At 53.0% G+C, this 16,334-nt stretch overlaps 1 protein-coding gene across 1 annotated transcript in view; it reads right to left on the bottom strand.

The window, feature by feature from the left end:
* Tspan18 (tetraspanin 18) overlaps positions 1-16,334 on the bottom strand; it is a 141,202-nt gene that overhangs the window by 24,509 nt on the left and 100,359 nt on the right. The gene's annotated exons all lie outside the window — the stretch shown is intronic.

Raw genomic sequence — 16,334 nt, 5'->3', positions numbered from 1 at the left:
TACCTACCTATCCACCCATCCATCTACCCACCTACTTCCCCATCCACCCACCCATCCATCCATAGTCCACCTCTCCATCCATCTACCCATCCATCCACAATCCACCTATCCATTCTTTCATTCATCCACCCATCCACCTACCCTCCCATCATCCATCTATCCACCCACCCATCCATTCACACTTCCACAGGGATAATTCACTGGACAAGATGAAGCTACCTGACTTGTCACAGCTCTGGGGTCATTCAAGAGGTGTGACTGCAGCTAATCCATACTTGGCCATGAGACTGAGAGGAGCAGGACTGGGTCATCGTTTCCCAAGTGCTCCTCATTCCCTGCCTGATCCCAACCCTGGTCCAGCACCATCACTCTTGTCTATCATCCCAGGCCATGGTCTTTATTGTGTCGTGCATCATTTTCCTCCGAATACAGCTGCTGAGGACAGAGAATGTGGGTTGCACAGGAGCCAAGCCAGTGTTTAGGAGGAGTGGGTGGTCAGTACTTACCTCCTCACCAAGGAGCACCCACCACATACATGCTGTCTGCTGGCACACAGGGCTCCCCATCCTTGAGGCTGAACCCCACCTATTGCCCCATTCCTCCTCTCTGTCCTCCTGGGGAGCCTGTCCCACAGTCTAACTCCTGTCTGCCTAGAAAATATGGCTTCCAATCTTTTCGTCACTGCTTCTTAGAGCCTGGGACAGCCCCTACCTTACCCAGTCCCTTGGGACCTTGGGACAGTCACTCTGGGAACTGCAATGTCAGTTTTGAAAACAAACGGGGAGAGAAAGAATCACTAGTGCCAGAGGAGAGAGAAGACATGGGAGGCTGAGGCTCTGTGGCTCTCAGTGTTATCACACATCAGGAGTAAATGGATGTCTGACCCAGATCACTGGTTATGCGTGGAACAGGGTGCGGGGAGGACCATGGATGCAGCACATGGTCAGCATGGGTACAAATGGCTTTGCCCTAAGTGGCCCTACATTCAGATTAATTGTTCTAACACTGTGCCAATTAATAGTAACTATAAGATAGAGCGTTTATCAAGTGCCTGGCTCTGTGCAGCCCTCTCCTGTGTTCTCTTAGTCAATATTTACCTAGGAGATGGGTCCCAGTATCCCTTCTTACAAGTAAGGAAACTGAGTTAGAGATGATAACTAAGTTGCCTGAGTTCACCGACCTGCTTAGTAAGATCTTTCTGGGCCGGGCGGTGGTGGCGCACACCTTTAATCCCAATAATTGGGAGGCAGAGGCAGGCAGGTTTCTGTGAGTTCGAGGCCAGCCTGGTCTACAGAGCAAGATCCAGGAAAGGCTCAAAGCTACACAGAGAAACCATGTCTCAAAAAACAAACAAACAAACAAACAAACAACAACAACAAAAAGATCTTTCTGATCCAGACATGGGTCATTTAACTGAAAACCAGAGCTCCTGGCAAAATAGTGTTCATGGGACATGAAGGCAGAGAAAGCCCTGAGAGAGGAAGAGCCATGCCTCGGTCCCCAACATCCCTGACCTGAGCTGAGTAGCCAAGCACAGAGCCTGGGAAAGATGCTCTTTTCTTCCCCTGAGCCAGCTGGAGGCTGTAGGGGCAGGACCCGGCTCTGCCATCCCCTGACAGATGGGAGCCCCTAGGCCCAGAGAGGGCAGGGATGGGGCTGAGGTTATGTAGCACCCTGGGGCTTCCCTCAGCAGGCTCCTGCCTGGGCCAGACAGCTTTATTAATCTTGCCCCTCTCATGGCCCCAGATGGCAGCTCGGCCCATCTGCAGGGATATGGGGCTGGGAGGGGTGCTCTGAGTAAGAATACCTGGGTTCATAAATCCTTTTGCCTTTACTGCCTCCAGAGCAGGACGCAGAGACCCCATCTGAGGAAGCACACCCAGGCCCAGTCTATCCTGTATACACCCGTGCCAGCAGAGGGTGCTGTGGTCCAGGGCAGAGCCATTGCTGGGTTCCAGTGCAACCAGTGTTCAGATTCTACTCCAATGAGAGAGAGAGAGAGAGAGAGAGAGAGAGAGAGAGAGAGAGAGAGAGAGAGAGAGAGAGTGTGTTCCTGTCTCCTCTCCTTTGGAGGAGCCTGCACCCCTCACCTGAAACATGAAGACACTCAGCTCCAACTCCCTATGCCCTGCCCATGGTCACTGCCAGGATGGAAGAGCCAGATTTGCAAAGATCTGAACACCCAGCATATTTATTTCTTCTCCTGTCTTCTCCCAGCAGTCCAATGGAGGCCAGTGGCTGTATTCTTCCCCACTGCCACCACCACCACTCAAGTCTAGTGAAGATCAATAACCAATCCTCAGAGAACGGTGTTAACAGCCCCATCTTCTGAGTGTCCTGGACGTGCCAGGATGGACACAGAATAATGTGCTCCAGCCCAGTGTGTCTTGAGGGGGCCTGGAGGTTTTCAGGGGGCAGGGAGAGACAGGGAAGGGACTGACTTCTTTTAAATGGAAGCTGATGATGATGCCAGGGCCTGTAAGCTCACTTGATCCTCAGCAAAAAGCTCAGCAAAGTGCAGGATCTTGTCACTAACTGGATGAAGCCATGAAGCCAGCAAGTGGCTAGAAGGTCCCAGAACTGGAAAAACAATACACAGCTGAGTGGGGCACTTAAACCCACACTAACATGTAAAGCACTTGTGAGAACCACACCAGTCTTGGCCATCAAGTTCTGGCTAGGGGGTGGGGATGGCTTGTTTGCTCACTGACTGTGCCTCTGGGCCTCTTCCCAAGACAGACGGGCTGGGCTCATAAACAAGCAATTGGCCCCAAATCCTGGGGAGTCTGCCCATGGCGCAGGGCAGACACAGGGAAAGGGGGGGGGGTTGATGAAAGCCTAATTAGGCTCCAGAGGGGTGGTGCCTGAGGGGAGGGTTGCTGTAGTAAAACTGAATTCAAAGGACAGCCTTTCCTGCTGGGTGCTCAGTGAGCCGTGAATGTCCAGGGGCCATGGGACAAGGCAGCATCTGGGAGGCCCCATCAAACCTGTGAGTTCGGCCAGGTTTGGGGCTCTGCCATCAGTCCTGGGCCGCTGTTGCATTCAGACCCTTCCTGGGGTACCACCCACCAGGGAATTCTCGAAGACAGCAACTTGGTGGGGACTGTCTCCCAGTTCTCATTTCACAAGGCACACGCATGTCCAGACCCCCAAGCTCGGACAGCATGCTGCCCGACCCTTTACCCTGCATCCTCCTCAGAATGTGCTTTGCCTTGGGCTGACACTCAAAAACACTTGGCACACTGTCTTCGCTGGGTCCTCCACGCTGGGAGGTGGCATTCCTGTGTTTCAGGTGAAGACAAGGCTGGCTCATTAGCCCAAACACACTACTGAGACCAAGTTCTTTTTCCCAGGCTAAGTCCTCCAGGGAGGTGACTCTGGGGACAGCCAGCCTACTGAACTCCCTGTAGTACTAAGTGCCGGGCTTTATGTCAGCTGCAGAAGCCCAGTCCCAGGTCTTGCTCAGCAGGTCCTCTCTGCCTCACCTCTTCTGCTCTCCCTTCCTACCTTTCATCCCTCATAGCCTGGTTGGAAGGAAACCCTTTGAAAGGCTTAGTGATTGATCCATCCCAAAATACTCAGTGCTGTTGCTGGGGCAACCTGGCCCATCACACATCCAAGACTGAAATGTTGAATGGGTTCACGGGTATTAAGAGGGCCTGGGAACTGGGAGGGCAGGGCACAGGTCTGAGTGGGAGGGAGGGGGTAGGGGACCCCAGGAATTCCTAATAGAGCTGCCCCCCCCAACTGGCGCCCCTGCAGGAGAAGGCTCCTGGTCATTGTTTGCTGTGACCAAGTGTCTGACAGGCTCAAACAGAAGTCAGACAAAAGGGAGAGACAAGGAACTCGCTGCCTGAGAGAATGTGCTAGGCTGGGCTGGGGGGTGCTTTGAAGGAACTCCCCACTTGCAGATGGAAAAGGGAAATGGCATTTCCCTGTGGGTGCTGCCGTTGTCTCATCTGATCTCACCATAACCCCACAAAGTAGTTTGTCATCATCCCTGGCTGACAGCTGAGGAGCCGACCAGAGAAGTGAAGTAACCTGCCCAAAGCCACACAGCTGCTAAGCGGCAGGCTGCAAGCCAGGGCTGCATGGCTCCTAAGCCAGTGCTCTTCGTACCCAGTCTGCCTGTCAGGAAACATGTCAGGAAACACGGTGCCAGCCAGTCACTCACAGCAGCTAACAGGAGACATGTGCACAGACCTTGGGTCCCAGCCCACTGACCAACAGTGATTTTATGGGGTAGCCATTGCAGCTCCCTTTCTCAGATGGGGAAACTGAGGCCTGAATTAGCACTGTCTCTACACAGCCGATGGGTCTTAAAGAACTTCAGAGAGGACAGCCTCACTCTTGTGCTCCTGCAGGTGGGGAAGTTCTTTCTGGTATCTAACCAAACTCACACCTGCTTTACATCAGTCACAGCCCAACTCTGCACCAATACTTTTGCCTGACAGCTCCAGAAGCCCTTCACTTCATGATCTCACTTGATTCTTACGGCGTCCAGGGAGGCAAAGGTGAGTGAATGTTTTGTGGGGAGAAAGGATCCAGAGAGGTTAAGGAGCTGAGCTGAGGCGGCACAGCTACACTTGGAATTGCTCGCTCTGGCCCAGGCGCTTGGCTTTCAATTTTCCTGCCAAGATGATGTCATAGTTCCTTCAGCCCCCACCCCACCCCCGTGCCTATCAGCATTCTGTGCGTCTCACCACCTGCCTCTCTCTGCAATGAGTTTCATCTCCTCTTGCCCTAACTGCTGGGAAACTGTCTGACTCCGGGGCTGGGGCTGAATCTCCCCAGAGGCAGCAGATGCCTTGTTGGTGCAGAGACAGCAGTTCTGGGCCCTTTCCTTCCCCTACCAGCTCCTCAGCCCCACGGCTGGCTTCCCACATCCCAGGGCCAGGAGCCGCCTTAGTAGCAGAGACAGAACTCAGGCCTGAAGGGCTCACTGGATAGTAAATGGGGGTGGGGGGCTCTTCCAGGGCAGCTACAATCCATTCTACCCACGTGCCCCAAGGAGGGGTGGCTGAGACCTGTGCAAAAGAGGACGGACCGCAGGTGTCCTGCTCAAAGAAGGGGGGCTGTGACAGAAGCCCAGCAAGGCCCAGAGGAAGATGAATCATGGAGTCTGAGGCCAGGCCTAGTGGAAGGTAGGTGGGGAGAGAAAGGCAGGGCCCTCTCTTCTTTCTTCCTCATGAGAAGCACCCAGGGGGCTGACAAGACAGCTCAGTGGGTGAAGGTGCCCGTCACCTCATGATGTAAGCCAAATGACACAAGTTATATCCCTGGAACCCGCATAAAGGTAGAGAGATGTGACTACAACATTGTTCTCTAATTCCATATGATGGCTATGGCATGTACACCCCCCATAATAATATTAATTAATAACATAAATTAAAAAAATGAAAAGCAGCAGCCCCGCTATTCCCTGGAGTCATCAAGAAAGATGTGTGGAGTGAATGGGTGGGGGAAGGTGGGAAGGAGACAGACAGGGGCTTAGACATGCAGGAGGCTGGTCACCATTCCCATGACACCTAGAGGCTCCCAGGCGGGGATGGGAGGAGATGTTGGCTCTCCTGGGTAGCACTCTAGCAGGGTCTCCTACTTCGTCCTGGCTTTTATCCAATATATCTAGGACCAGAAGCAGTACAGATTTCTGGAATTGGGGTTATTTGAGCACTGCTAACCCCTGATACCCAAACCCCAAACTTCTTGAGTATCACACGAGTTCTCCAGAAGCTTGGTGCTTCAGGTTTTCAGATGGGCAAGTGCGTCTCTGAGGCAGCGACTGCCCTCATTGTCATTTTCCTGGGTTCTTGGTCTGTGCTTCTGGAAAACCAACAGAGGCTTCCACCCGGCTCCTCCCATTGGCTGGTGGTGGCAGGTGGGAGGAGCTCAGGGAATGGACAAGGAGGGCCTTGAAGGGGACAAGAGAGGTGGGGCCAAAGCTTGCGAACTGATGACTTCCCACACTGGCAAGCATGCTTGGGGCTCTGCTGCTATCTAGTTTGTCACAGCCTATCTATCAGTCCTGCCTGAGAAGGCTATCATAGAGAGCCGGAGTGGAGCAGAGTGGACCCGGCTCTGAGACTGTCTAGCTTCAGAGAAACACTGAACAGGAGGAGTTGGGGCTGTATCAGTGGTTGCCTAGTTTTAAGGAACAATGAGGGACTCAGCTCAAACCAGAGGGTTAGACCTGAGTGTAGGAAAGGGGTCTGAGGCGGTAACGGTGACATTAAGAATGAGAAGACACCGCGACACACATGTTTACTAAGTGCTGGGCACAAATGTCAACGCTGTATCTAGTAACTCACTTAATTCCTGTGACAACCCACAAAGTAGGTATAATTATTATGTCTGTTTTATAGATCAGAAAGGCGAAATGATGTGCCTGGAGTAGCACAGCTCGTGGCTGAACATTTGAACCCAGACAGTCTGGTTCCATCTGGCACCCGGGCTGGGACAGTGTGTGTTGGTAGTATCTCAAAGCTGGAAGAGCAAGGCGTGGAGCTGTCCAAAATGAGAAAGTCCACCTCAAAGAACATGGTGTGGTGGCCATCTGGGGACCCAGGGTCTTGCCACAACCTATAAGGGAAGAGAGCCCTAGCTGGAGAATTGTCTTGACTGTGGATAGATGTGGAAAGACCCAGTCTACTATGGGTGGTATCATTCCCCAGGCTGGGCCCTGAGCTGTGCTGGGTGAAGAAAGCCAGCTGAGGAGAAACAGTCAGCAGCATGGGTGCACTGGTTTTCCTTGCTCTTGACTGTGGATGTGGTAATGTTCAGCTGTTTCAGGCTCTGTGCCTCTGTGGGTTCTCTGCAATGATGGGCTGTCCCCTGGATTTGTAAGCTAAATAAAGCCTTTCTTCCTTAAGGTGCTTTGGGTTGGATTGTTTTACTATAGCAACCAAAATGAGACTAGAACAATGGTCAAGAGCAGTAGACATCCCACTGGGATCCTCTCCCCATCATCACCTTGTATGACCTCAGTTGTTCTGAGCCCAAATGCTCCTGCAGTCCCCAAAGTCATCCAGATGTTCAGTGTCCACACAGGAGGAAGCAGGGAAGTTATCCCAACTCTCTAGGAAGCAGAACTTTAGCCCATGCCCCTGGGCCACACCCTGAGGTCTCAGGTCCCCAAGGCCACCCAACAGGGCCAGCAGGCCATACAATGGTCCTTTTTGGAAGTGGTCTTGTGTTCTGCACATGGAGTGAACAGACTTCATCCCTTGAAATCCAAGGCTGGGCCAAACCCAGGTCCTCAGCAGCGCCACGAGTACTCAGCAGGCTCAGGGGTTAAGAGTTAATTTCACTAGAGCAGAGAGAAGACAGTCTGCTGTGAATATTGAATCTCTGCACTGCCTACACCACACACAGCTCCACATGGTGTGTGTGTGTGTGTGTGTGTGTGTGTGTGTGTGTGTGTGTGTGTACGCACACACATCTTAGCTGGGTAGGGAAAGTCACACACACGCTCACATGACAGCAAGAGTGTGGTCTCCAGGAATGTGTCTCTTCTAAGTCCCTGCCAGGTGCTAGTGAGGTCGCCAGGAGCACCATGCCATTCTCCAGTCAGGCAAAATAGGAACTTTCTCACAATTCCCAAGGATGTAAGGGACTCCACAGCCAACTTTAGACTCCAAGGCCAGCCGGCTACCTCTGGGGCTTTCCCAGGCTCTACCCTCTTGGTCTTGGGTCCCTGGTGGCAGGCTCTATCTCTGGCCCTTCATCTGACTTTCAGCTCTTAGTCCCTGTTGGTCTCCTTCTTCCTTCTAAATGAACATGTGCATGCATGCAGATGCACACATACGTACACATACACACACACACACACACACACACACACACACACACACACACACACACACACACACACACACACACACACACACACACGAACCAACCTCTTCCTGGCCAGATGGATGGCCTCTTACCAACTCAGCTGGACCACATCTCTTATTGAAGCCTCATGTGGGGCCTGGACATCAGTTCCCTAGCCTTGCCCTGGGACTGTGACCCCCAGAGGGAGGCAGCTGCCTTTCATTTAGAGGCCCTACATGAGGGCATCACTGTGCAAAGCCACTTACTGAGGTGGCCTGAGAAGTACAGGGTCCTGCTGAGATCAGGAGGCCTGGGAGCCTCCTCCCTGGGAGAGGAAGGATGTGAGAGATGTTTCATTTCCTCACTCTGCCTGGTAATTAGGGGACAGGAAGACCCCACAGACTCCGAGGAGTTCCCAGGGCCCACAGGAACACTGCTGCACATTTGTTGTTCTGGGTACCTGAGGTGAGGAGCAAGCTTCAAAGCAGGCCATCCAGAGTGGATCCGGCCCTGCCTGTGGGTGCTGTGTGAACTTGAGCAAGTCATTTCATGTCTGAGCTCCATAAGGTGACTCCAGAGACAGCAGAGGATTCTGGTGCTTGCATACTGCAGGAATGGCTGGTGATGGCTACATATGACCTGCAGCCTGCCTGCCTAGGCCCTTCTCTCCTTGACTCCTGCACACCATTCTGAGACTCTCTGCTGTGCAATATGTGTGTGTTTGCTTGGCCTTGTCACAGAGGGCCCAACAACTCCCTCCTTTCTGGCTCTGTCCCCACTAGGTGTCCAGTTACTTCAGAGAGGGCTGATAGTAAGCTCAGAGGGGACAGAGACTTCATCTGTTTGACCAGTGGAGAATTCCAGCCCTGAGTGTGATGTCTGCTGCAGAGGGAGGCCCTAGTGGATGCTGGGAAAAGGGAAAAAGAGACAAGGAGGGAAGGAAAGGAATCTAGGCCTGGGCCTCTGTCACGTGCTATGATCTGGCCATGGCTAAATCTTCCTGGGAGACACGGGACCAGCTGCACACACTGTGAGGCCCAATACTAGGGAGTGGTCCCAGGTTCAGATGTGGCACACCCCTGTAGGCCCAGCACTTGGGAGAACAAGGGAGCAAGGTTGTGAGTTCCAGGTTAGCTACACAGTCAGAGTCTAGGCCAGCTAGGGTCTACAACAAAACTCGTCTGCTTTACATCATTGAGAGATCAGAGGATCTGAGAGGTAGACAGGCTTGTCAACATCACACAGCATGAAATGGCTGACTGGTAATCTTGAGACCGAATATCACATAATGTCCCTCCCCAGAACCCTTGGTGCCTTCCAAAAGATACACAGCACCACACATTTCTGCAACTTGGAGGACCCTGCCCAGAGGTGAGTGTGAGAGTGGACAGCGGCCTCTGAATCGCCTCTTACCTCACACATTCCTGAAAACATTTTATTTTTAAATTTTACCTCAAATCCACAGTTGTGTAATGTCAAAGTCAGGCTGCTGCTCCCAGATGGAAAGTGCCAGGGTGTTGTGGGAAGCCCAGTGCTAAGTCCTGAGTCCTGAGAAGAGCTCCCCAGCCCCATGGGGACCAAGCCCTGTTTGCAAAGCGCTGCCCCTGCACAGCCTCCTCAGCGGCTTACATTGCCCAGCTGAGATCAGGTTCATGCCTCCTCCCTGTCTCTCTCCCTCAAGATGACCACAGACCCAGAGGTCAGAGAATCTGGAGTGCGGGACACTGGACGTCACGCATCCTCCTGCTTCAGCAGGCAGAGGAAGTGTGGTTACTCTGCTTAGACAGTCAGCTCCATTGCTGCGTTCACTGCTCCTGTGGGGGACCATGGCCGGGGTCTTGGGGGGATTGGATATGGGGGAGGGGTCTCCGATGGTGAGGGCTGGAGCATGACTTGGGTTTGGGGGTCTGCTTTGCAAAACTAGGTCTGAATCTAGAGAGACTGGTAGTCTGTTGTACTGCTATGTATGTGTGTGCGTGCATGTGCATGCATATGTGTGTGTGTGTGTGTGTGTGTGTGTGTGTGTGTGTGTGTGTGAGTGCATGTCCATATATGTCTGTGTGTGTGTGAGGGCATGCCTATACACATCTCTGTGTGTGAATGTATACCCATACATGTGTGTGTGTGTATGTGTGTGTGTGCATGCCTATACACGTCTGTGTGTGTATGTGTGTGTGTGTATGTGCACAAGTGGGAATCCAGGCAACACTATGGCTAGTGGACATGTGCACCTGTGTGCTCCTTCCCAGAGTAAAGTAAAGGCCAGAAGGAGCTGGACACGGGGTGGAGCACCTGCCTGTGGTGGTCAAGATAACCACACAGGTCCACTTTCCAATGCAAACAGAGCCGCCTAATCTCGGGGCCTGGTGCAGTGGCCCCCATTAACACTAATTAGGATAAATTGGAGTCCTTGTCACCTCCTAATTGCAGAGAACAGACTGCACAAAACCTATGTGTCCTTCTTGTTCCAGCTGGCGAGGTGACCTCCGGGTGACCACAGGCTTCTGGTACTCTCTTCATCCCACAGGACTCTAGATGCCAGGATTGTCCAGAGGACAATGAGACAGAAGCTCAGGGTCTCCCCGCTGCTCTGACTGCTTCACTTGGGTGAGGGGAGGGGAGACTGGGTCCCTCAGGGAAAAGGGCTCTGGGGGTGGGAGAGTGAGTGACAGCATGAACCACAGGAGAGGGCCCCGAGGCCCCACAGCCCCGGCCTACAGCTCTGTCCCCAGAAGGACAGAGGGCCATCCACTGCATAACAGTGAAGCCACTGCTGGTTCTGGACCCCTCCTGTACGACATGCCCCACTCCAGTCAGTGGCTGTCAGAGGCCCAAATCTTGAAGACATGTGAAGACATGGTCCCACTGTGACTTCTGTGTCACCAGGTCCTTCTCCAGATACCACGGCCCACAGCTACAGTCTTCAAAACCCCAGCTAAGCCATTTGGGGGCCCCCAGCTACTTTGCGACAGCCCTGGGCCACTGAGCAGGCTTACCCCACAAGACATGTACTCAAAGCCCCTCCCCCAGGGACCAAGAATCACCTCTGCTCCTCAAGGGCCAATGTTCTCCTGTGGTTCTACCCAGTATCCCCACTGTTCACAGGCCCTAAACCAGGAAGTCTGTCTGTCCACAGGCCCAGCTCTGCTTCCAAGAGACAGCTCACTGCTTGTTCTTTTCTGCCTGGAATCTAGAGAGGTCTTACAGCAGAGGCTTTTCTTACAAATATTCAAAACTATGTCCACTATTAGCTGACTCCTGAGGTTTGCAATTCTTTTCTTTACATTACATTTATTTCTATTCTTTAAAACAAGGACCGTGTATATACTTCATGAAATTAAATCACTGCCCATTAACCCCCATGCTCCGAGCCTGTGGTTGGGCCTAGAATACCTGTGCTCCTTTGTCAGCCCAGAGAGCTCCCGCTGACTCTGCAAAGCTCACTATAACGTTTCTTCTGTTATGAAGGCTTCCCCGATTTCTCCAGTGCAGGCAGAGGTCCCTTTTGCTCAGTTCTGGTCCACAGTTTAGAGCCAGAGAAGAGCGGGCATCAGAGATCCCCAGGCCACACAGCAAAGTCATGGTGCCAAAGGTGGCTCACGTGGGTGACTCTCACAGCACAGAGCCTAGAGCCTTGCTGCCTGGTTCCCTCCATCCCTCCCACCCTCCATCTTGCCTTCCCAGAGCCTGTGTCTCTGAAGACAAACTCGGACCCTCTCTGTTCTCCCTCACAGGAACAAGCCAGGGTGACCTCCTAGCCTCCAGGGATATAGGTCTCTCTGACACCTGCAGAGAGCAGAGTGACCCATTGTCTTACCAGGTGGGGGCAAGAAGCATGGACTCTGCCCTTCCTCTAGGGGACTCTAGACTGGGTGTGAGCATTCAGGCAGAGTCCTTCTAGAGCTGTGGTGCCCCTGAGGCCCAGCCACTCAGGCCCCTGGGCCCGGGGCTGGATCTCAACTTCTCTCCCAGTGGCTGACTTAGCAGGTTCTTCCCAGTCTGGGCCTCCTTTTCCTGTCTGTAAAGTATCACACTGCAGATCCCTGCCTTGAAGCAGCATAGAAGCATGACATTCCTCACAGGGCACGCAGGAGGCAGAGCACGGTGCCAACTTCACAAGAGGAAAATGGAGGTACAGACTCAAGAGCTAGCAGCACCTGAGTCCGAGTCTGTGAGGGAGGTGAACCTGGTTCTAGGCCATCCTACATCCTGGATAAGATCCCGGTTTAGGCCCAGAATTCAGTAGCCCTGAGTATGGTGAGTGAGTGCCATGCCAGGCAATAGGGAGCAGGGTGCGTCCTGGGAGCCCTTGGCAGACCCCACTCAGAGACCCCAGGCACAAACTTGCTCCTGGCAAGAGAAGGTTGTTCAAAGGCCAGTCAGTCCAGGCCAGGAGCTGCCACTAGGATTGAAGAGCCCAGTGCTGGGCCCATCTGCAGGCTGGGAGCCCTGCTTGTGGATACAGCTCTGGGCACTTGGTGGGTAGGTATAGATAGGGTCCAGCCAGCACTTGACAGAGGCATGCACAAGGCTGGCTCTGGGTGGAGCTGAGTAAGCCCTGGAGCAGAATGTGGGCTGATCACAAAAATGGGCCATGGGGCTCCCCTTGTGTTTATCTGCTTCCTAGACATTAGGAACGGGGTGGGGGGCTGGACCCCAGGGTTTGATTTCCTCCTGCATTTTCCAGTGATTGTGGGCAGCAGGGTCACATCGAGCCCAGAAGATCCTACCCTTCTTCTGAGAGTTTCCAGAGAAAAGGCCACTAAAAGAGGAAGAGCTAGACCCAGCAGGTCTCCTGTGGCTGAGGACCTTTCCAGGAGTCATGGAGTTGGCCGGGGTAGAACCAGCCTCAGTTTCCCCAGCCTTCACCCTACCCCCAGCTGGCTGTTGACAGTGACCACTGCTCTCACCAGAACTAGAGCAACGATGTACCCATGCTGAGATACCAAGCAGACGTTACTTCTCCAGCCAGTCCCATCTCACCAGCTTCTGTTCTGCCTCAGATGATTTTAGAAGGAGGCCTGGGAAGACATGTGGCCAATGTCAAACCTTGCTGTCTAGACAGACTTGGCATAAGTTGGTGAACTTTCTATGGGCTCATCTGTGCCCTGGGGTCAGTACACACTGTCACATCATGAGGGGAACACAGTGCAGCCAAACACACAGACCAGCTCCTGGCTAGAGGTCCTGAAGGAAGGGAGGAACGTGTCACTCAGAGGCAAAGGCATAAAGACCAGGGACTGCTGGGAGGCCAGCATGGCCTGTGTTCGTAGAGCCACTCTCTGCCCCATGCCCAGGGATAAACTAATGACAATGCTGTGTGGCTCACATTGTGCTAGTTCATCTCGTCCACAGCTGAGGAAGCCAAGGCTGGTGGTGTGAAGGAGTTAGCCAGGGGGTCAGGCATGTGTTCCCAGGTTGTACACAGGGCTCCAGGATACAGGAGGGCAATGAGTAACACCATCCTCATGCTGCAGATGGGGCTGGTATGAGGACATGACTTAGCTGGCCTAGTACAGTGTGGCTCCTCTAGACCCAGCAATGTCATTCTGGGACCGCCCAACTCTGAAGAGTTCCTGCCTGGCAGCTGCCATCCTTCCCTGCAGTGACAATGATGGACTCCCATTCCTCTGGAACTGTAAGTCCTTCTGTAAGCTACCTTGGTTATGATGTTTTATCACAAAAATAGAAAATAAACTAGTAGAAGAGGGCTTCCAGGCCCCTCGGTATAGCCAGTTCTCTTCCAGAGCCTGGGAACACACTCCTCCAGCCCCATGCCTCTCACTAGGCTTTGAACTCCCCTGTGGTAGTTTGAATGAGAAGGGCCCCCAAGGCCCATATGTTTGAATACTTAGTCCCCAGTTGGTGGAATTGTTTGGGAAGGATTAGGAGGTGTGGCCTACTTGGAAGCTTTCAGGTTTCAAAAGTCTCCCACTGCTGTCTCTGCTTCCTGATTGCAATTTTGAGCTCTCAGTGGTTCCTGATTTCGTGCCTTTGAAACCAGAAACCCAATTAAGCTCTTTCTTTTATAAATTGCCTTGGTCATGGCGTTTTATCACATCAATAGGAAAGTAACTAGGTCATCCACCCTGTGTTTGCATATTCTTCTTTCCCTATGCACACCAACAGGGACACAGGACCCTGGAGTTGCCTTGACTTCCTGCCATTGTCATGTGCCCCTGATGATAGTGCCCAGGACTCAGGACTATCAGAGACCTCTGGGCCATCAAAGTGTGATAAGAGCCCCTGGGTTCTTTAGGTACTGGAAAGACTCCTGCCAAAAGTCCTGGAGCCAACCTGAATGCTCCAAGCTGCCACACAAGAGGCTCTGGGGTCTCTAGGCTGTGTGGAGCCTCACACTGTCACAGGACCACAGAGCCACCAGCTTGCCATCCTTCAAGAACCCCAACAACGAACTTTCCTACCTCAGCCCATATCCAAGCCCACCTCCCATTTTGTTTCCAATTCCAAATGAAGCAATTCCTCCACGAAGCTTCCTCACAGCTCTGTCTCTTTACAAGACTGATTCTCTGGAGGGCTGGGCCAGGTGGCCAGTCCAGCCAGACTCCACTTTGTAAATATGACTTGAAGAATTAACTGGGTGCTATTAACTTACTGGGCAAGTGATGGCTGTGTGACCTTAGGCAAGTCACTTCATTTTTCTCTGCTGCAGCTTGTTTAAACCTGCATGATGAGGACACTAAGAGCATGCCTGTCACCAGGCACTGGAGGCACACGGCATAGCATGCAACCTGTCTCCTGCTGTTAAATGATGTGTGCGTTTACTAGGTTGCCGCAGAGTCAATGCAGCCAGGGTAGGACAGAATTCACCGCTCAGTGCTCCTCTTACAGTGTCCGATAACACAGCAGGTACATGATTATAGGTGAGGGTGACATTTACCAAACCCTCTTCAGAGAAGAGGGCGTTGAGTGTCAGGAGGAAAGTCCCCAGCTGAGGCACACAGCAAGTGGCAGGTACAGAGTTCAAACCCAGGGCCCTCGAAAAGCAGGGAAGTAACTTTCACAACAGCCTGAACTCAGCATTCTTGGTTAGATGTGAGCTGCCCGTTGCCAGAGGGCAAACAGAGACTTAGTGACCAGCTCTCAGAGAGTCAAAAGAGATGACCTGGACATCCTCCAAGTCAGGCAGCCTTCAGAGGGACAAACCCTCCCAGACCTTTCCCCTGGAGAGTTACATGTTCTGGGTCAAGTGAGGGAAAGGTTTGAAGCCAAGCAAGGGAGGGAGTGGTGGGTAGGACCTGACTGGCACCTTCTAGCTGGAGCCACAGCTCCGTGCAAAGCTGGATGGAGCTGATGTGACATTTGAACACACATGGCCCAGGGCCGGGGCCAGGGCTGCCCCAGTGGGCTCTGAGCCAACTCACTTTAACCTAAACTAGCTTGAGCTGTGGCTGCATGTAGACGAGAGACTGCAGAACCCTGCTTGCTGCCACCCACACAAAGCAGGGCCCTGTCTGGCACTTCACCTGGCTGCCCCTTTTATCTCTGCCTACTCCTGGCTTTCAGAGGCTCTGCCCTCCTTCTCTTCTGCCAGTGCCCTAAGGACCAGGCTCAGACCACCCTTTATAATGTCCCTCCTCTCTGCTGTGGCTGGTCTTCCCACAGGATGTGCTCTGAGGTCCTGCCCCAAGAAGAACCTGGTCTGGTCTTGTAGGGCCCCTCCATTCTATTCCCTTCAAAGAGCCCAGGGAAGGAGGCTGGAGCCGTGAGGAAGGGTCTGGAGCGGGGGCTTCCTCTGTTAGCTTCCCTTCACCTGTGTTATTATTTGGTATACAATGTCCTCACAGCTAATGTGTTTGAATACTTGGTCCTTAGACAGAGGAACTGTTAGTGGGAGGGGGCAGGCCTTGGTTTGCTAAGCCTGTGTCTGACCTGTGGCCCGAGGTTTTTGAGGATGAACTTTGTAGATGGCAAGGCTGTGTCACAGTATCCAAAAGTTGGACAGCCTGCACCGCCTCCAGTCTGAGGCCCATACTTCTGGATCCACTGAGATGGAATGAGCTGAGCCGCAAACTTCTGCTGTCACAGAGCCCTGGATGCCACACCTTTTCACCACAATGGACAGCATCCCCCAAACTGAGAGTCCAAAGACACCCTTCCTCCCTGAATTGGCTTTGGCTGGGTACTCTGTCACAGCCAGGAGAAGAAAGAGTAAGTGACATCAAACATGCTGAGGCCAGCAGGCTCAGGCCGCAAATAGGCCCTCTTAGGGAAGCTGGGCCCTGTTCTGGCATGGACAATGCCTCCATTGCAAGCCGTGGCCCCGGAAGCGCAGCTGGAATGTTGTCTCCTCTGCCCCAAGTAGGCAAAGGGGCACCTGGGGAACAATGTGGGCCAAGACTGGTGGTTAGTGACAGCTTCAAATCCTCAAACGAGGAGGAACAGCAGAACGGCACTCATGAAAGAACTTTCGAGCCACAGGACAGAGCTCCTCCTTGATGGAGGGTATCTGAGGTCTGTCCTGTCTTCTTCCCCCATCTATCTGCAGGCTCACCCTG

This window comes from Onychomys torridus, chromosome 4 (genome assembly GCF_903995425.1).
Source record: "Onychomys torridus chromosome 4, mOncTor1.1, whole genome shotgun sequence".
NCBI lineage: Eukaryota > Metazoa > Chordata > Mammalia > Rodentia > Cricetidae > Onychomys > Onychomys torridus.
The sequence above is the reverse complement of the archived record's forward strand: the minus strand, read 5'-3'. Positions and strand labels throughout refer to the sequence as shown.